A 22,148-nucleotide genomic window follows, 5' to 3' on the forward strand; every position below is an offset into this window, starting at 1 on the left:
TTTAACCTTAAGAAACACCTGTGTATTGAGTGCATCTTCTCAGGCTACACCTCTGCTTTCACGAAGGGATTGGTTTGCTGGTTGACCTCCCTGCACAGCCAACCAGGAGGGAGCTGGACTCTCTTTTGACTCAGACCTCAGGGGATTGTTTCTCTCAAATCCTCTCACAGAGCCCAAGTCCTTAGAGATCCCACTGCTTTCTGTTTCTCTTTGCTGTGGTGCAGCACAGGAACCCCTCCTACCACCTCAGGCCCCGGCTAGGGCTGAGCCACCAGGACGCACTGCTGCAGGTCTGTGGTGGGACGCCTTGGTGTTACAGGTGGGTTGCTGAAGTGGTATAACGTTGCCAGTAGAGTAGGAGATAACTGTGCACACTACTACGCTGGAAGCTGGCAGTAGTGCCGCTGTGTTACTTATGATAAATAGCCTGTGTCACCGCAGTAGCTGGTCTCCAGATTGAAGCAGACTTCTGCGAATCAGCGGGGTCAGCATTTGAAAAGCATGTGAATATTGTGCACTTGTAAATATTTGAGCACATCTGTTTAGCTCCCTCTCAAAAACCACTGGGAAAAACTACTTCACATTGTGCCATGCAATGCTGTTATCCTGCTCTAATTGTCAAATCTGTTGAGTGTTTTTCTCATGCACACAAAAATTAAAAATTACTATCCTCATTCATGATTAATTCAGCTGCAGTGCTGCACTGTGTCACACTGCATTTTTTTAAGTATTAAATCCCACCTCATAATCAGAAGAGTTTTAATTAACTTTTTGCCAGTTCATCTTTTTCCCCTCCTTCACAGCGCCTCAGACGATCTCCAGAGCTGCTCACCCCACAAACGTCTCCCTGGATGCTACCATGACAGCAGCTGAGCACCAAGCTGGCACTGTGAAAACTGCCTGCACCAACGCACAGTGCCTCTCCCATACCTCCTTGCTACAGGTCTAAGGCCAGTTGCCTGCCCTCACACAGCTTACCTGGCCAGGGGATGACAGAGGTCTAACCCAAGGCATTTTCAGTTGCCTGAGAAGAGCATCAGGCTCTTATTTTCCTTCAGCCCAAATTTTCTAGCGGGTATGGGATTGGTCTTTTATATTAAATCTTTAGGAAGTATAAGGGAGAACTTCAGATGAACAGTATTCCTGCCTGTCTGTCTGTCATGTTTCTGCAACATCATCTGCCCTCTTTCCAGCACCTGGTACTCCCCAGGACTGCCCCAAACTGCTCACGCACCTCTCCTGAATTTACAGGCACTCTACCAAGCAGGGACGCATTTGCAGGTAGGAAAAATTGCTGTTTCCTCTTGCCCAAGCTGACAAGAAGGAAGGAAAGCAGTTATTACACGTTATTATTTTCAGAACAGAGCAAAAGGCAAAGCAAACAGCATGGAAAGAAGACCCACAGGAGACCCAACTCCCTTCCAGAGGTTTCATGAACCTTTCCAGACCAGTGTGATTTTTAGACTCAGCTTGGAAGGGATTACAGAGCCAACAGCCAAGTAGGCTTGAGCAGGTTTGGACCTCAATACACAAGTTTTCCATGTGAGCAGAGCGTGCAGCAAGCACTGAGAAAGACAGCAGGAGCTGCCCTGCCTCTGCCCTGCTGGGACCCCGATGGGAAGCTGACGTGGCAACATGAGCACGCTGTCTCTGGACAGCTTTTCCTCGCAGGACCAACACTTACTCAGCGGATCTCCTCAGGTTTTTCTGACCTTCGCAGTATTACAAGGGTCACATTTTCACATGGCTGAATTACTTCTGAACAATTTCTCTGATGTATTAGGCACAAACACGCTTTCTGTCAGCATCAGGCATATCTAATCTCTCCACCTGCTTTCTCCCCTGGCAGTTACATCCAGTCTCTGTTGCATGGAAAATCGCACTGTCCTTTTTTTGGTTGGTAGCAGATTCCTGCTGCAGGCCGCGGGAGCACTCATTGTCCCCTTCCTGCCCATGCTTGCTTCCCTCATAGCCTAGCTCTGACAGGTCCCAGGTCTGCTTCCCCCTTGCTTTCTGCAGACTCACTGCTTATGATTTCATATCCTCGCTTTACCTCATTTAATGTTTAACATTTCACATCTTAATTGCACTAATGAGTAACTTATGCGGGTCACACAGTAGTGTCTCCTCCAAGCACGTGCCAGTGGGATACCTGCTATCAAAGTGGTGCCCCTGCAAAATGTCCGGGGTGCCCAAGTGGGAATCTATAACTATCCTCCCTGCCCACCTGCAGGGACTGCCAGCCAGTCCCCCTGCTCACAGCCCTGGCCAAAGGTCACCTCACACCACCCACTAACAGGGCAGGGAGGAGGCCCCAAGGGGAGGACTTCCCTGGAGAAACACCTGGAGGTGCTCCTGCATCGTGCTCAGCCTCTCCTCAACAACCCAGCCCAGGGACATGTACCAGCACTGTCCTGCTCCATGACATGCAACACGGCAGCACTCCATGGGCGCTTCTTCTCGCAGGCTGCAGCAACTGTAAAACAGAGGATATGGGGTTTCATAGAATGCATGCTGCTTAATATGGCATTGCACAATACAGACAAGATACAAGCAATGAAGAATGGAAAGCAAGAAGAAATGAAAGGGAACAGGATCAAGAGCACATTTAATGACAGTAATTTCTGAAAGTGGTTTGCTGTGTATTTGAAAACAGAAAGATGGGCGGTGGCCATTTACCACCTCTCATCTGCGGGGACATGGGACACTCAGCAAGGGCAGAAGTGATGTTAGTTTGCTGTCACACATGACACCTTGCAATATTTGCTGCTCTTCTATTTCTTTTTGTCTTCAAGGATCGCATTCCTTGGAAGATCTCTGAGCCTCTGTAAGGAGCTGGGAATCCCATCAGTAATTGGGAAGATAAAACATTGTTATATATATGATATGAGGCCAGAAGAAGCATCTTCTGAAACATTTGCTTTTCAATAAGAAAACAAGCAAAGGCATTCCTGGCTCAGGGTCATTTTTAGAGGGATTTCCTTAATACTTGTTTCCTATCCCTTCCTGCCCACCTTCCCCCAGCTCTGAATCCACTCATCCATAGCACAGGTTGAAAACAAACGTACCCTGAGCCAGAGCAGCTTGAACCTCATCAGGGCAGGAGCTGCTCTGGGGAGGACTCCTCCTTCCAAGCTGACACTCGCCTAGCACTGCTTGTTTCGCTTTCTAGAAGCTGCAGTCACCAAGAGACTTTCATGCCATTATTTTGTATTTGTTGTCACAACAGTTGTGTGCACACAGTAGCTTTATTCTGGCTCTGGAGTGGTCAATACACTACTAGTTGTTTTAGAATAAGCTCGTGTAATGACTAAGCCAACTGATATTAAAAGTGCGCTCCTCCATTTCCTGATTTATTTTTTTTTGTCCTGCTTTGCTGCCACCCCAGCAGCACCCAGGATGGGCAGACCCTCTCCAGGCTTTCCTGCAGAGCCTATTTAACAGCATCAGCCAAAGAGATGCCCTTTCGGTCTGAAACACAGCTCTTCCCTGCCTGGAATTTGCTTTGGGGTATACCCAAAATATTGTGCATACCTTCTGCCATCAGAAACTCTCCAGGAAAACGTTTGTGCAGAAAGGAAGGGCTGCTCCTTTTAGCTCTGAAGCATGATAGGCTGAAAACAGAGATCAACAAATGCTTTGTGAAATAAAAGTAAGAAGGACCATTGAAATGAAGTATGACTGTTGTTTATAGCTGAGCATTGCAAGGCTGTGTAAGAGATTTGGACACTTTACCACTAAAATTAATCAAAGACATGCTTTACAGTCCCCTAGGCTGAGTTGCAAATACAACTGCAGGTCTCAAGTGTACATCACATATGTGTAATTGTCAGCTCTAGTTTATTTTGAATACAGTCAAGGTAAGATAAAACAGACAAAAATGCATGCACCCAGGTATATCCTGCATTTGAGGAAATGAAGAACAACACTCACCTATCTGCCTGACATTAATTTGAAAGCCCTAAGCTATGCTGTACATTCACCTTACAGGTTATTCCCAGATGGAAAATTGCATTTAAGAGAGATTGGTAAAAGCAGAGCTGAGCCCACAGATTTATAGGAACCTTTCTCTCCAGAAAGCATAATTCTTATTATCACTTCTTCAGCCACCCCTCCTCTGCTAGAGGTTCCCCTTCTCCCCAGCCCAGCTCCCGGTCTCATGACACACACAGCTTTTTTCCCTGCCCACAGCCAAGTTTTTGCCTCCCTAGAGCCATGGCTTTGTACAACAGGGCTGTTACCAGCCTCTCTGCTTGTGAATCTAAGCTGCCTGGTGCAATCATCTTCTCTACCATAAACACCAAGTAGCTGCTGTCTGTGGACCATGGGCAGTGGCTTTGAATGTGTCTGGTTTTGTCCATTCAGCAAGTTTTCCAGGTGCTACAAAGTTCTGTACTTCCCCTGCTTCGGGATACAGAGACTGGCTGCTATTCCACTTCTGGTGCATCTCCTTCAATATGAGTTTTTTTCCTCATGTAACCATGAATGTAGAATATAGAGAATCACAAAGTATCAGTGAAAAGATCGTGTTCTTGCATAAAAACACCATTATGCTTTAACAAATGGGACACAAGAAGAGGCATTAGCATGGACAAGCTTATGAAAGGGGGAAGTTCAGCCTAAGATGGCCAACAAAACAGTACTGAAAGGGTGTTCAGGAGTTTCCTCACTGTTCAGTGTGATGGGTAGTAGTGGATGAGCAGAAGGGAGAACTCAGAGCAAAATGGATCTGGCAGAGTTTCTGGCTACGTCAAAGGATAAAGCCAGATTCCCCAGAAATAGCTAGGTAACCAAACAGGAGTTAAACACATCTGCTTGGAATCATTTTCAGCTGATTTTTGGTCATAAAAGGCCATCATTAAGATCTGAAAGTTAATGAAAAAACTGTTTTCACCAGATCTGGAAAAGGAAATTTGGAAATGTTCTTTTCTTTTCTTAGCTACATTTTTCTTTCTCTTCCTTCCTCTCCCTACTTTCCACTTTTTCTGTGGTGGCAAATGTAATAAAGGATAACAAAGGAGAGGCAGGAAAGGAGCAGGAGGAAGAATATTCCCTCCCTCCCCCCCCCCCCCCCCAAAAAAAAAAAAGGAAGAAGAAAAAGAAAGGATGCAAAAACAAATAATAAAGAACAGAACAACAAAAGCTGAGATCTTTCAACTGCAATTATTTTCCCTAAATTTCAATGAAACCATTCAGGAAAACAAAATATTACTAATTTTCTCTTCAGAGGTTTTTGAAATGGTTTCAGCATTCTTCTCCAGCCGGGTTTTCTCCTGTCTCCAAGCCACTGTGATGAGTGGTGCCGGAGGAGCTGCTCCACCAACGCGGGAGCTGGGGAAAGGGCCACTGCGCTGCCAGAGGACACATTGCCGGGATTAAGAAATCGCCAGCACCAGGCTGAGCCCAGCAGGCCTTAGCAGGAATACACCAGCCACCCCATCACCTCCTCTCTCCGCATTTCAAAATCAGTTTTGTTTATATGGGATGCGTGCTGCCATTCAGATAGCTGTCAATGTCAACATCTGACAGACTAAGCGTCTAGAAAGAAAAACTCAAAAGCCAAGGAGCTCCTTTGTCTGGGTCAGCCTCCTGCAAGGCATTCACGAGTCTCCTGTGCACATCTTGGCTGGTAGAGGTGCAAGTGCAAACTGAACCCAGGGGACTGCAGCAGGGACTGACAGGACCTCCCCAGCACCGTGCCTGTGTCCAGCCCTCGGGCAGGCTCCCTTGCTCTTGGCCAGAGGGCACGTGCCAGAAAAGAGGGTGCTGGACTTCTAAAACGTGCAGAGTGCTGGCTGATGGAGCCCTGCGAGCACTGATCTGAACAGCTTGTGAACCATTACTATCTAGAAGTGTCAAGTAAGATTAGAACAAACATCAAGCAAAGATGAAATAAACAGCTATTGTATGGGCAGAAATGGATTTTCGGTTTCCACAGTAAATAAAATAATGTGCTGTCTTTGTCAGTGCCCCTGTGATGATACAGTTTGCAGGATTTTTACTGGCAACCTGCCATACTTACTTTCATTTATCTGCCTCAAAGCACTATTTCAAAAAGTGCAAAAGCATGTTGTTGATAGAGTAGATTGTTTATAGCTGAATTGAGCATTTCAGAACAACACTCATTGTAATAAAGCGGGGGAGGGGACGAGGAAGCCAGCACAGCTGCAGCTTCTTGAATCCTTTGTCAAAAATCAATGCCAGAAAGCTGAGATTTATTTATTCAGTCTCAGTAAATGCAATTCAGTCTCAGTAAACGCAACCCCCTCACTGCTCCGCTCCGTGACAAGTGCTAACAAAGGCCATGAAGTCCTGAAGGCCTACGTTACCTCGCACTGACGGTGCTGGCATCTCGGGAGGGTTGTCCGGTGCTCCCCACAGGCTCCTTGATGGCCAGCAGATCCTGGAGGGCCCATTACCCCTGAGCACCACCACAGCTTTGCTGTTGCTCCTAGATGATGCGCAGCACATGGTACAACAACTTCAGTGATCTAAGGGCAACCTGGGACTGTGGAGAGAGAGAGGAGGAGGGTATTAAACATAACAGCATAAATAAAACGAAGATGTTTTTAGAGCAGAGGAACACAGCCCTGGTGACCTGCTGCTGCCAGAGCCAGCCAGCTGAGAGGGACAAGAAGCCAGGACAGCCCACCGCAGGTAGGAAGTGGTGGCTGAAGCAGAAAGGTGGCTTGTCTGAGTTTACCAGTCTCCTTCTGTACTCACAGTTATCTTCAGAAAGACAGTAAGTCAGAAAGGCTGTTCTCCATGTTGAAGAACAGCATGAAAAGCACATGCCTCTGGAGGTTTCCACTGCTAACAAGGGCTGGTTTCCTCAGCGCAAACAATAAAAGGCTGATGAGTGAGGACTTCAATTCCCCTAAGACCATAGCATCTAAACAAATAACAGACTGAAAAATACAAGTGGAATTAAGGTAAAAAGAAAGCATAACTGTATTGAAGGACAACTGTAACTACTACCCAAAGTCAGAGGACACAGGGAGAACGTGAGGGTCTCCTTTCCCAGCCCTGCTGGTGCCAGAAGCAAAATGTCTCGCACTCCCACCATGCTGGGGGCGAGCAGCTTTTCTGGCCCCCCATTCCTTCAGCTTGCTGGAGGTAACAGTGGTGGCATCACCTCCAGCCTGCTAGTGGAGGGCACCAGACCACACGGCCTGGGAGGTAACAGCCTTAGTTTCTCCCTCAGCCTGGTTTCTCAAGTGTCCCGCCCCACAGGCCCCATGTATGCTGGTGCTGCATGAGACGGGTCCTGGCCACCTGGGGCCCAGCCTGGGCACTTCAGCTGCTTGGGGGCCTCTCGCCTTGCCAGGTCCCCCTTGGCTTGCCTGGCCGATGCCGAGTGCCCCTGGGATGCTCGTTAGGAGCACAGTGCTCCCAGGCGCTGTAGGCTTTCAGGAGGTGCTGTAGTGCCTCAGCTCCCTTTGTCAGCAGGAGATCCTGGAGGCACTCAGCACCCCAGAGCAACGCTTGATCCTTGGCTGAATCAAACCCCATTAGCATATTTCCAGGCATTTACAGATGCCATATTTTCTACATTAATATTTAACCCACCAAGTCTTTCAAAGCCCGTCTTTCCAAACCTCAAGTTCCCAGATGCTTTTTAATGCCCTTCTCAATAGTGCAATAAAAGTCTGATATTTTATTACTCCCATGAATTATTATCCTAATTTGTAATTTGCCAGACTTTCTTAAACTTCAAAATCTGTACTGTCTTTTCCCACACACCAAAAAAAAAAATATGCTGTGTGCGACACATTTTTCACTAACAAGCTGAAGCCTAATATTTAAATAGACACAATGACTTTTCTGAAAGGGTGCACTATCTTTATCACACTGTCAGCAAAGTTGTTTTATGTCACCCCAAATCGTGTTAAAAGGTTTTCCTAAAATAGAAAGGATAACCTAGAACTATGCACGAAAGACTGGAAGCAGAATGAAACAGTTATACATTCTTATGAACTTTGATGTAACGTAAACTTCCAGGATGGCTTATAGGCACCGTTGTTTTTTTTTAAAGAAGTTAGCATCTTGGTTATCTGGAATGCAGATGCTGGGTAAATTCAGAAGCTCTGGAATGCTTGCAAGCTGTGCTCCCTATGCAGTAGACGCCAAAGATAATGGAGTAAAAGACACTCAAGATCTCATCCAACATTTACTGAATTCAACAAGAGCCCTTTTAGTGACTGTGTGGAGATGTGGATTAGGCCTCCAAGAGCACCTTTCTGTCAATAGAGACCTCACTGGATCCAGAACAAAACAAATGAGGTGGGTCAAATCAGTCAAAGAAAGCACAGACACTGGAAGGGAGACCTCAATGCCAAACTTAGTACACTCATAATGTGCAAACAGGGCAAGACTTCTAAAGACACGAGGCTGGTGGTGTCCCAATTCTACTGACACGGGTTGCCCACAGAAGCAGAGACCAGTTTGTATTGAGAAAGACTGATCTACCAACATGAGGGTGGAAACTTCCATGGGCACCCAGTGAGAAATGAAATTTTAATACTTATTAAATTGCAGAAGTGCCTTTCACTGACATCTCAGTGCTAAGTTCTAGAGAAGCACAAGTGAACACTACCTGAAACTATCTGTTTTTTCTTCCTGTAGACCTACTGAAAATGAAGGCAGAAAACTTCTGTGGAGCCACCTAATGGCTCAAAGGTTGCCACAGCTTTGTGCGGAATGCTATGTTGGAAACTTTTCTGACAAGAGGACAAAAGCTTTTATTTTTCTACATGAAAACATAGCAATATACTTCCCAAAGGCACAGGCCATGCCATCCTGGAAGGCTGGAGACTGAACACTAAACACTCAAATCCTGGAGCATTTAAACTCAGGTGTGGCTGGACAAATCTGAGCCAGAAATGTGCGAGCACCTTGACTGGAGAACCTGGATTCATTCAGAACTGAAAAAATGCAGTAATTTCTGTATTGTTTTCTAGAGATCCTTTCCCACCATGGGAGAGATCCACCTTGCAGTGAACCTGTCAGAGCCTATTTTAAGATGGACAACGGCTTTGGATATCAAACTCTCCTCAGAGAGGGGTGATTCCTAGTGATGGAAATGTATTTCCATAGAGCATCTGTGAAGGTGGATGAGAGGGCTCATCACAGGCACAGATGCTCCAGTCCACTAATCCTTCTTGCTCTGCCTTAGACCCCTTCAACTACTCCTTCCCACTTAAAATTCTCTGTGGAGCAGAGCACCATGCAATGCAGCAAAAGCTCTGTTTGAGCCCAGGCTCTCTCATCTCCTTGTTTCCCCTTGGGTGTTCCAGTTGCTGCAGGGCATCCTCTTACCCATTACCTCTTGCATAATTACTCATTTGGGAAACTTTAGAACAGAAGTAAAAGTGGGATCTGGAGTTAACAGGAGGGAACAGCTTCTTCCTACAAATGCTGTGTGGAGTTTAAAACTCTTTTAGGAAAGAAAACATGACTTTAGCAGGTTTCTCATCAACTCAGTATTCCACATAGGACCAGTACTGGAGCTTAGCCTTAAGAGGGGGCAACCTGATCCCAGAGAGGAAAGCAGGCAGACTCCCCTCTGAACTGCCAGGGATTAGTCCTGCCCCAAGTTCAAGCCTGGGAGCAAATGCCAGGTCACTGGAAGTACTTGGCTCCAGTAAGACAGGATTTGCTTCAGGTATGACCCTGAGTAACAAACTAAAAGTAAAATACAATACACCCACATATAGCTACTACGTTTTCTATATACATGCTATAGGCACTGAAATTATTTATTTTTCCTCAGTTACAATTTCATTCCTACTTCTTGCTCTTTTTTTCTTTTTTTTTTTAAACACCTTTCCTCTGAGGAGCTGTTGAAGACAACTCTCCATTTTGCTGAATACGCACTTCCCGCCTTTGACTCTATCTGCTGAGATAGTTGGCAAAGCAGGCATTTCTTCTGCATCTCTCCCAGCCAAGCAGCAGCCACTGATCTTGAAAAGAGGATTCAAGGCCCCTTCTGCATCACTCTGATGGTTTTTGGAGAGGATCACTTCAAACCTAAGATTTCACTTGAGGCTGAGGGAGCTGAGAAGAGCAAATTCCCTTCAGCATTCAGGGCACTATAGTCACGTTGTTAATATAATACAGGGAAGACACGCAGCTACACTACTGGGTGAAACACAAGCATGCTCAGGGTAAGTACTGCCTCAAATTGCCTCATAAGTTAAAAAGTCATCCAAAGCTGTGAGGCAGAAAGTTGAAAGCCCCACAGAAAAGTCAAATAGATTCTTCTAAAGGCCACAGAGAAAGAATATGGAGAGAGGTTCAGGTGTTTCTCAGCACATGCAACCATGGCATTTACCCCAGAAGTCCCACCATCAGAAGACTGCTATTGGGACCGGTCAGCTCTGTTGTCATGTTCCCCTTGCACCCCTTCCATCACCTCCCCGGGCTAACCCAAACCAGAAACCCACCATCTGCAGAGCTGACAAAGCCTTAGTGAGCAAACAGGGATGATGTGCGAGAGTCCGGCATGGCACCCAACAGCATCTGTATGTGACTGACAGCCTCCGTGTGGCACTTAACCCTCTGCTGATTTCTCAGGGCTGCAATGTATCAACAGTATTACCTTTTCTGATGAAATATCATCATCGCATGTAAACATCATTGACGGGCATTAATTGCAGACAATACCTTCAGTCAACAATTGGACGTTAATAAGCACAGACCTTGAGAATTAACACAATAAGACACTTGTACTTAATCACTAAAGAGTACTTCTCATAAAGAAAACCCTTTCCTTTTGTTCCTAAAAAGGTCAAAGTCTTCACTTCTCTATTTGACAAGGAGAAAAAACACACATAGGGGAGCCTATCTAGGCTGCTTTATGTGGCTTAAATTATTTCCATCCATGCATAAAAAAACATTCCGTTTCAAAGATGTTCACCAAGTTTTTGTGTGTGATCTACAGCTCCCAGAGTCTCTGTTCCTGAAATTATTAGGTTAGCTGCTGAAAGCAGCAATCAAGTTTTACTGTTAATCTTAAAAGCTAATCCTTTTTATTGACTTCCCAGTCAATAAACTTGTAGCTCTCAAACTACTTTCAGGTTTACTTGAGCAATAAGAGGGTTTGTGTGTACCTGTGCATGTGTTTGAAGCTGCTAATTTCCTTGCTGAGTAAGTTGCACTCACAGGTTAAAACTATAAAGCAATTTGCCTTATCTGCTGGCGTTGAGTCCTACTTCCACTGAAATCAGAACAAGGCTTGAGCTGAGAGGACTCAAGGAGTAAGGTCAGGACCCTCATCTGGTCACAGTTTATGGGGGGCTCTTACAGGGAGTCAATCTTCCTGATGAAGAGGAAGGATAAAGAGAGAGATTTTATTTTATTTGTTAAAAGAAACCCAGCAGATATGGCCCTGTCCCTATTCTTAAACTGAAGTCTAGCCCAGAGAACTAAATAGTGAAGCATCACACAGATTTATCGCTCTTCAGCTCCAGCCACAGATGAGGGAACGAGGGGCATGCCAGATGTCTCGGCCTCCTTCCAGTTGCCGTGAACCAGGTGGGCTGTGCTCACCCCGCTCTCAGCTCTCCCCTTACTCACACCTGTCTCCAACAGCACGAGGCTCCCCAGCAGCCCCAGCACCACCTCTGCACGACGAAGAAGGTACAGCATGGGAGAAGAAAAGCAGGTCTGCTCTCAGCTTAAGTGCTATGTCGAACACTAAAATATAAATAGCTCTCTAAGCAGCAGGGAAAACATGAAGGCTTCCTCAGCTTTGTAATTCGTGGTGGGATTTTCTTGTGCCGAGCAGTATGCGAGCTCCAACTGAAGCTCTTCCCACTGGTGGGGGGCATTTGTTCTGCCTGTCGGAGCACAGACCTTCCCTCGGCAGCAGGATTAATGCTGTGTCTCTGTCCATCACCAGTTTCACACAGTCTGCCAGAACTAAAATCCTCACCACGCACAGCTGCTGCTCAAGCGGTGCAGGGACCAGCCCCTGGGCTCAGAAGGTGCTGGGGGGTTATTTTCTCCCTCCCTTGCTAGGCGTCAGTTTTTACCTCAGCCCACCCCCTCTTCCAGGCTCCTCCGGCTGTCCCAGCTCCGGCAGCACCGGGAGACGGCCACCAACCACCGTGTGAGCTCTGCTCCCAGACGCAGAGCAAAGCCGTTCAGGCCATGCGCACACGGCAGGACCAGGCCGCGGCGCAGGCTCGCCGCTGCGCTCGGGTTTCAGGTGGGCCCGTTCCCCGCCCGCTCCGAACGCGTACAGCAAGTTTCATGCTCTTAACATTTCCCAGAAATTCAAAGTGACAGAACCGGAGGTATTGCAATCTGGAACTCTTAACTTTAGTAAACTGGTGAGAATACTGGAATGTGCATGTTCCTTATTTAACTGCTCCACCAGCTTTCCTTATATGCTGCTCGGCACAGCCGTTCAGGATACATATTAGACAACTAACATCTGGACTGAATATCTATTAGGACCATATGCTCTACTCAGCTACAGCATCATGTTGGAGATTGGGAAAATCCAAACCAAATGGAGATATCAGAAACTTTCAAGGGTCAAAAATAAAGTCATTTTGGTTTTCCCAGCCCCAACGAACACGGTATATTGGCCTGCGCTCCATGCCTCATGCAAAAGTCTCATTGTAGAAATAATCTGACTTTATAAACGAAAAGCAACTTGAGTATTGTGGTTGAAAACAGATCTATCTCGATGATTTTTTCCCCAGTAAAGTTTTGAGTGAGGCAATGCTGAATGCCTGTCTCCTAAATGAGACTGAACAGTAAGAGACCCAGCCTTTATCATTCTGTCAGTGCTTTACGATGGTGCTTTCACTGTGGGATCAATGGTTTCCAGTTTCACCCCAATAGGATTCTCCTGGTTTACAGCTGAAAAGGCTACATGTGCCCTAAATGGCCGTGCATGGGAATGTACTGCTTACATAAACAGGAGTCGCATTTAAATGCCATCAGAACCCCTCAAGACAGCCGGAGGAGCACAGCATGACTCCCTCATGGCTGAATAACAAACCCAGAGCACTGAGCAGCTAAAGCCATTTTGTACATGAAAGGAAGAAGGTAGAAAGAGTCCCTTTAACGAGCTTTGAGGCCCAATCAGGAAAAAAACCGACTTTCCTGGAGCAAGGAGCAGAACTTAATAACTGGGCTTCTTCGCACTGCTTCAGATGAGTGTGCTTCAAATTCACTTCAAATGAATGTGCTTTTGGGCAGTGCGCTTGGCAGAGAGTGGTGTCTCAGGCCCCAGATGAAGGGATTTCTCCTGAGTTAGCTGGGGCACCAGGAGAACCATTGCACTTTATCAAAGTAATATCCATGCCATATTTTTCCAGGTCAAGATGGCAACCCTTCCCCCCCAAAAAATAAAAAATAAAATTAAAAAAAAATGCAAGAGAAAACAATTCCATTTTCCACTATCATTTTTCAAGACAAATTTAAATAAATAAGATAAAATGTATCTAAAACACAACTTACAAAATCATAAACATCCTTTCTATGCTATCTTTTTTAATGTTTTGGATGGATGGATCAACATAACGAGTTTGGAGAAAAAGAGGGCATAGGGTGGATATTTTTGGTCCAGAGAAGTGGCTGAGCGGGCAGTAAGGGGCTGGGTGTCTGGAGAGAGAAATGAGGTGGGATTCAACAGCACAGCATGCCCAATCGTAGCTTGTAAGGACTCAGCGCAGCAGCACTGCTGCACCCTGGGAGGCCATTGGCTGAGAAGGGCAGGGAGTGAGAATGGCTGGAGATGGCCACAGGATGTATGTGAGTCACCAGCACCTGGCCTTGAGAGTCCGCTACGGCAGGCGAGGTAAGGTAATTCCCCCAGAGATAAGGCAGTATAACAACACTGCTCAAGGCCAGGGGACCTCATCAACCGTGCAGCAAGCTCTTACCACCACTCACGTTCAGGAAAGACGAAAGAGGCAGTCAGAAATGTTATCAAGGTGACCAGAAGGTTGGATCCTGAGGATTGTGGCTGGATTAGCCCAGAAGCAGACTCTGATCTTTTCTGTAGATCAGTGGGATGCAAAAGGAAAATGAGAAACAAGCACCATGGAGGGGAATTCTTTTCAATAATTGTGTCGGCAAAAGGTAGAGAACAAGTGGTTAACTTGCTATAAATGCACACTGATATTTTCTTTAAGGTGCTAAATTGCACTATAGTCTCTCAGCCAGAGAAAAAAATGCAAGGCTTGATAATCCTCCCAAAGCCCTGACATCCCAATGAAGCCAACGACAAATTCCTGCCGTCCATCCCTGTGCTTGGCTGCCCACAGCTTCAAGCAGATGTTCCTGAACTTATATTCAGTTCCTTTCAGAAGCTTTTTTTTTTCCTTCAAAACTCTGAGGTCTAGAGACTTCGTTTTCTTGAGATGAAAGATTAGATTCTGTCAGCTCTGAGTACATATGTGGGCTGATCTGGCCTATGGGCCGTATGTTTGACACTTCTAGTGTACTGTGTTATTGTACCCGGGGGAGGTGACGGGGACTTATTTATAGAGACAGTGTCTGTCAGGGGAAGTTGTTAAGTGAGATTCGTGTGGGTTAAAATAGGAAGAGTATGTACTCTCTTCAGTGGACACTCCCTTGATTTTAGGCGCAGTCAGGGTGAGCACCCTTAGTGAATCTTAACAATTTTCAATTTATTAATTTTTTTTTGGCGAGAACATGCAGTATTTTTAGAATCTTCATGCATATCGAAATTTGGAGAAATGACAAGCCCAGCAACTTCTGGGACACTCAGAGCAGACCTAACCTGTCATCTGTGCCTTGCACAGCTGCAGACACCACTGCAGAACTGGTGCAAACACGGCACCACTGCAGGGTCGGTGCTCAGCACCGCACGGCATTTGGGGCACGCAGCACCAGGGCTGCGGTCCCCAGCCCCCTGCACACACGGTGCCCAAACCGCTGCCTGCCACACATGATCCATAGCCTTTTTCCAAGCAGCCACCACGCAGCGGGGGCTGAGACAAGATGGACACCCGGTCTAACCCAGGGAGGCAGCTTGCATGGTCTGATGCTCAACCCCAAAACCCCTGCCCACATGCGATCCAACGGCCCGCTTCTTCCAGAATGCCTCAGCGTGAAACAAAAAGCCACCCTGGGTTAAAAGGAAGGAAAACATCTCCTGTTGACTTCACGACAGGGGCCCAGGGTTTCACTCTGTCTCACTGAATCTGCTCCTTCTCTAGTGCAAATTATTTGAGAAAGAAAGTTTCCTGATATTAGCATTTCACGCATCACCAAGCAGATTGCTAGTGCTTGAGAAATGGCCAACAAAAATAACTTTCTCGCAGGGTTTAAGTACATAAGATTTAAAGTAGCCAATGAAGTTTTCAAACTCCTAACACTTCAAACAGAAGAGCTCCAACAGTAAGCGTACAGCTTAAAAATTTAATCAAACGCACTAGTTCACAGCAAGAGCAAGTAGGTAAAACAGATGCGAGATTTCTAGCCCAAGTCGTTCTCACATATGGTAACACCATCCTCTCATAGGGGAAACCAATAACAGCAAACAACGAAAATGCCCTTATTCAAAAAAATTCCTTAGTATGTCCAAACTGCCATCTCTGTTTAATCTCAAACTTACAAAAACCAATCCCCTTGGTTCGGAGTCTGCTGATGCTTTAGGTTAAAAAAAACCAAAGCACCACAACTTTCCCCCCACCCCCCAGTTGACTGGAGTTGCTGTTATGAAGGAAATCCTTTGAGAAGCTCGTCTCAGTCGGGTTCCTATTAGAGGGCACAGGGACAGCATCCCCAAGCATGGGTCCGGGCTGTGCCAGCACAACACTGCGGTTCCCTCATGTTTCTCCATCAAGTGGCAACAGAGCTGGGACCTTCTCATGCCATGGTGTGGCATGCGTGGAGCAGAGCTGGCCTGCTCGTACTCGAGCTTCTTTACAGCTCCTTGCATTTAATCAAAAGCTTTTATTCTTTCTCTGGCCTGGACTGGATGTGGCTCATGAGCTCGGTGATGGAAAAGACAATAATTAATCTCACTAGTCAGACCTCCATTTTCTCTGTTCATTTACTGAATTAAATTCCAGCTGTTACCAACTATTCATATGCTCTCTCTTGCTTGTACAAATCCACGTACACTGAAACAGCAATGTTCATTAAAAGGTAGTACTGCTAGGGTTCCCCTCCTAACAGCCAGCTTATTAAGTACCATTTTCAGACAAAACTGAAAGCCTTGAAATCAGTGGTGCCTAATGCAAAATGGGAAAAAACAATGGTCTGGTTTTTGAGGTGCATGCACCAGCACAGCAGCACTGGGTTGGGTGGGACTGCTCCGTTTCACACCTGGTGCAAGTCTCCCCTTACGCTGCTATCATCAGTCCCACTTTTTCAGAATTAAATGCAAGCAGCAGAGGACTTTGCAGCAAGAACAAGCTGTCAGTTCTGATGCAGGGCAGCAGCAGCAGTGCTATAGGCAAGAGCAGCCATGTGCCTGTGCTCAGCGGTGCTCATCTCAGCTCCCTTCCAGCGCTCCTCTCCTGCACAGCCTGAAGACGCAGATTCAAGCCTGCTCTGGCTTGCAGGCTTTGCAGGAGAGGACAGTGCAACTTCTCCTGTTCTCTAGGAAAAAATGGGTCACTTGGTGGCTGTGAAGTTGGGAAAAGTCTGGTCTTACCCCTCACATTTTGGCCACTCAGAAATAAAGTTGGTAACTTCTAGGCTTAGCTCACTGGGGCAGATGGGATCGTACCCAAAGTGTGGCTCTGGGGAGAGGCCAGCCCTGGCACCCCAGCTGGGGATCTGGCCCCTGATACTACAGCCATGGGGCAGTGGGCACCCCCTGTGCCAGGGCACACAAGGCAATTTTGGAATATGTTCTCCGATGGTCACATAGCCCTCCAGGCTGTGGATTAGTAACGACTAAGCCCAGACCTCCTCCTGAAACCGAAACAATATCAACTTTGAGCAAACAGTTGTCCTAAATGAAAATTTATCCCCTGCTAAATTTAACCAGGTTGCATGACAGCACATATGTGTTGATTTCAGTGAGGTTTCTGAGGCATGAGGGAGATCATAAATAGGCCCTAACATCTGAGAAAATTAGACAGAAAACACAGTTTTGCTTTCCGTTACACTTTTGTTTAGGATTCAGCTCAGTATCTGCTCTTCGTTTCATGTTCCTGCACACAGCTTAATTATTAGCACGGTTTCCTTCAAGGGGAATAGAAAGTGGAAATGGTTATTTTTATGTAAGTGTCATACACAAAATAATGGCAAAAATGGCTTGCAAGTGGAGAGTTTTTAGCTTCTGCAAACTTCGTGAGCCTGGCTGCCGGCACCCCGTGCATCATAAACTCCTGGGGAGTTTGCTTTGCTCGATGTCAGACAGCCCCCAGGGTTGTCAGGTTAATCATCTTGCGTGCAAACGAGCACCCAAACAAGGTGAATGGAGAAGGATGCAAAGCCCAAGGCACACTTTCTGTCTCTCGCAGAGCAGAACTTAGGTGAGGGTGGGAGTGCGGGGCCATAGCATCCTCATGCAACGCTGCTGGCCCTAGAGCTCAGCCTCAGCTTTCAGGCTTCACCCCTAGGACTGGCACGGAGCAGACACAGAGTTAGGGGAAATTGTTACGAGAGCAGGCTTTGTATCTGTCTCAGAAAAGCTCTTACTTTGGCTGACGCTAGATTGTGCTGGTCTCTGAGCACTGAAAGACAAAGCCCACAATGTGATATTCTGTGGTTTTAACGTAAGTCCCACCACACACCGACGGGCTATGCCACCGTCCCCAGCCACCGAGAGCAGGACCTGCCCAGAGGAGATGGGAGCCATGCTGAGAAGGTGATGGGAGCAGGCCTCCATCAAGCCAGCAGCTTGGGGCCTACGCACCGCAACAAGGGTCCCTTCCCATCGCTTCCCACTGCTGGGCATTTGTGCCACCCAGCCATGGGGAAGGTCGCTAATGGCTTTGTCACAAAACACCTAGCTTCTGCCTCACCTGCTGAGCTCTCTGGGCTGCCCCACGGCAGCAGAAACAGCCAGAAGAGCCCAGGTCCCTGGGGCCAGTGTCTGTGTGCACATCCACGCAGGACAGTGGAAATGGCTCTGCAGACAGCAGGAGCTAAAATCACACTTTAAACACATTTCATGTACACCATTACTAGAAAGCATCCACATCACGAGCCCACATGCCCTTCTTGACCAGCATGGGAGTGTACACGCACATGTGTTTTGTGCACTTACAGATAACAGCAAAATAATTTTCATTAATTTTATAGCAGAACTGGATTTAAGCCAAAAGTGAATTAAGTCTTGATCTCGGCCAAAGGAGATGTGCTAGCAAGCCTAGCAGTCACGGGGAAAGAGGACTACCAAGTACTGGGGAAATGGCACGCATTTACTTCTGAGCTGCGCTCTGCTGCTGTGCATTATGCTGCGTGGCACATCTCAGCAGTCACGGTGGCTGGTTTCCTTGTGGTCTCTGCAAATAACCTTGACTAAGTTCAATTTTGCAAGCACTTCATCCACCACACACAAACATGCCATGGGTTTTGATCAATTAAATATGTGCTGAGAATAGGGCACACAATGCATATTCTCCACATAGAGCCCCTTTTGGGTTAGGGGCTCAGTGCTACCACACGGGGCATGCAGGGCACACTCACAGCAGACATCCAGCCTGGCACGGAGCATGGCTGCCCTTTGTAGGGAATGTGAACGCATGTCAGCTGAAGTTATTTACCTGACTTTGCTCCTGAAACTGAACAAGTGGAAGAGAAAGAGAGCCACTCTGAAAGCAGTTGTGGCTCATTGGTTCTATCTCTGTGATTTCCCCTAGACATACTAAATTGTATGGCAATAGGAAGCTTTGTCAAATCTTTGCCATCTATAAGCTGAGAAGAAGAAAAATCTCTAAAAAAAAAGTAAAGAAGTAAAATGCAGTCCTAATAAATGACTAATTATCACGATTTGAAAATGTGCATCTGATTCACAAGTCATCCCAATGCTCCTCGTTCCCGCAGCAGGCAGTGACACAGAGGGGAAATGCTGGCCCCCCCACGGCCTCCCCATGCAGAACGCGCTTGGAGGAGCCAGGAGCAGCTGAGCCATCCAAAGCCAGCCCCCTGGGACAGCAGGCAGAGCATCCACACTGCTCCTCACTCCCTCTTCATCTCACTGATACTTCGCTATTGTTAGCAGGACAGCAGGGTCTTAATATCTGTCCTCTACCTGGTATACATAGAGCAAGCACTAATCAAGTAAATAGTGGTATTAAGTAAATGTTAATGTAAAATAACATCATTGACCTTGTCACTGCCTAAGTCTCTCCACTTAAAATTGAACTGCATTTACTGTAGTGTTGCCAAACATTATTTCTGAGTGATAAAACACCCTCTTCATCCACTCAGGATGAACACACCAAGGCTTATAAAGCTCTCATATCAGTGCCAAGAAGAAAGGGGCTGCTACTTTGCCACTAGGATAGATTGCAGGTCCTATCTGAAATCCTTTTTTCTAAGATTCTCAGTTCTGATGCTACTATTCTTAACAGTGCAGTTGATTTGTTTACAAATCACGAAATAAGATAAATTTTCCTTTAGATATCTGGCAACTCGATACTTTTCTGCAGCACAGATGAAGGTAACCTGTGTTTCATGATTTCCCCAAAGGACTGAAGCCCTCAGCAGTGGCACGCTGGGGCTCTTGAATGCCACACACCATGCTCAGATGAACCATCTGGATACTCAACATAACAGATTTTCTGTGTTTTGAGAGCATCACTTGGAAGGTTCGTTTTTACATGGAAATATTACCGAGCTGGGGAGGGTGAGGCTGGATACCACTGCCGTGTTTTCCCAGGGATTTTGCTCTCTTTGTTCGGCCCCGCTCTTGGTTCTCTGGAAGAACGTACAGGTCCTCCAGGTGCTAGAGACCATGGTTAAAACCCAGGGCATGAGAAGCAGTTGGGAAGGCCAGAGGAGACAATAAGATGAAGAATGAGTTTTGGAAGAAGCTGTTTGGGAATAAGAAGTTTCCCCATCAGTTTCTGTCAGACATGGTGGAGTGGATGTTTCAGCATTCCCAAAGGAACATCGCTGTGGAGGTAAAAATGTTTTCTACTGAAAGTTTCTAAATAGTCAGATTTTTAAATTTAACCAATTTTCATTTTTTAGGGAGAAGTCCAAACAACACATGGACTTACTAAAAAGAGATGAAACCGTTTTGGTGGGAAATAAGTCAGGATCCTACAGATCAAACATTGCACAGGAATCAAGCTGATTGCTACTTCCTGACTTGTCTAGAAATATCCAGCTGCTAATAAGAAGATCTGGCCAGTCTATTCTAGGATACTTGGGTTTCAAACTTGGGATATTTACTCAAAGCAATTCATCCCCTAACCCAAACTAATGCTCTTGGCAAAGAAACACGTTCAAGTCTAAAGGGAGTGGCCTCCATCTCCTTAGGCTTCTACTTGAAGGAAGGAAAAAAGAATGAGAATTTACTCCTCCCCTGACTCAAAATCTCAGTTTACCCCAAGAAAACATATTTGCCTCCCATGCAATGTAATTACAAGTCAGCTGAGAAACTTGGAATGAAGGAAAACAGATCCATACATTGGCAAATTCATATAGTCCCTCAGCTTCGAGGGATGCCAGCAAACCCATTACTGCAAAAGCATTTTGCACAGAGTCCCACTTCTGGATTTACAGGCTTAATATAGGGAACTTAGTCTGGAAAGGAAAAAAAATCCCTCTCATTCACTATTTCCAATGGAAAAGGATTTTTCCCAAGTGAAAAGTAAATTGCTGAGAAAATGCAATTGAAATGATTAAAATTGCTGAAGGTTTTCCCCTTAATTTTGTTCATGTCCTTCCCCACAAAAATTCCCACGATAGTCAGCATCAGAAGATTTCGCTTGCTCTTGAATTCCTCCTCCCGAATCATAAATATTTATCACGTGAATGGGGTCCTTACAAGTCTCTCACATTTGTGAAAGAAAGCAGTTTGCTGCAGGATTTGACCTTGAAAATCTTCCCTTGTCTCACTGACAGGAGCCAATACTATTTTTCCTTTTTAATAGCCTTAGAAATTTGTGCCAGACAGACAGAACAGCCAGACAGACCACACGCAGATTATTAAAAACAGTTAAGGGTGTGTGATTTTCATATAGGGACATAATGGCCACTACATTGTGGGCACATACGAGGTGCTAAGGAGGGAGGGGGGATTGTTCATTAATGAATATAACTAATGAAAGTACATTGGAATATGGTTTGCTCAACATAAAAAGCCTTCTTCTTCAGCTAGAAAATGGAATCAATTGCCTGAAGTAATGGAGGAATTAAAAAACACCAGCAACCTTTAGATTTTGGAACTATCGGCATCTCTTCCACAGACTCCTGTACTGAAGTGCCCTTAGCCCCTCAGCACACGCCTCCATCATAAATACACACCCCACAAAGTACACAGATAAATAACGTGCTTTAGCCTCTGCCAGGCGCTTAAACACTGAGGAAGCAATGCAGACCAAGGCAAGGAAGGGACCAGGCAATGCTGCTTTGAACAGCTCAGCCGTGAGAAGCTGGGGGACACATTTTGTTTCCCTCTATCTGTGTTCTCCCTCCCTGCATCTTCTGGCAGTGCTGCACTCTGAGTACGCCTAGCTTGCAGTTGCTACTTTGACCCTCAGTAGTCTGTTTTTTAAAAAGACATGAAAATCGATCCCTCAAAGGGAGTGGGCATCTCAGCCAGCTGCCTGAGGTGGGCTTGCTCTTGCTCTCTTTGAAGAGAACAGAAAATTTTCAACACATTCAATGAGTATTGGACTATCATCCAGGGATGAGTCTGACTCCCATGTTAAATTAATGCTAGCAAATGCACAGCCCCTGTAAAGGTACCAATGGAAGGGGCTGCACAGAGCTGGAGAAACTTTCTTGAGAAGCTACCTTAGAAAGACCAGAAAAGACCACGCATGATCACCTCAGCATTTGCCTTGATGTTTGTGACACAGAAAGAACCCCTGGATCCACAGGATCTCCACGGCCCATTGAATTCGTAGAGTCAAACAAGCATAGGAAAGTCAGCAAGTCCTGCAGGACAGAAGACTTCTTGCTCCTGAAGCCAGGAAGCTAATGTGGTCAGGAAACCCACTGCCTGCTCCTTCTTCCCTGAATGT

General features: G+C 46.1%; 1 protein-coding gene across 6 annotated transcripts in view; it reads right to left on the reverse strand.

Annotated features, from left to right (window-relative positions):
- LOC310902101 (uncharacterized protein) overlaps positions 1-22,148 on the reverse strand; it is a 176,498-nt gene that overhangs the window by 149,306 nt on the left and 5,044 nt on the right. For all 6 annotated transcript variants that reach the window (XR_014586484.1, XR_014586485.1, XR_014586486.1 and 3 more), the window contains exons 2-5: positions 6,330-6,508; positions 3,535-3,614; positions 2,405-2,476; positions 1,235-1,313 (exon numbers count right to left, since the gene is read on the reverse strand). The gene's annotated coding sequence lies outside the window, so the exon portion shown is untranslated. The remainder of the gene's footprint in view (positions 1-1,234; positions 1,314-2,404; positions 2,477-3,534; positions 3,615-6,329; positions 6,509-22,148) is intronic.

This window comes from Anser anser (genome assembly GCF_964211835.1).
Source record: "Anser anser genome assembly, chromosome: 6".
Classification (NCBI taxonomy): Eukaryota; Metazoa; Chordata; class Aves; order Anseriformes; family Anatidae; genus Anser; species Anser anser.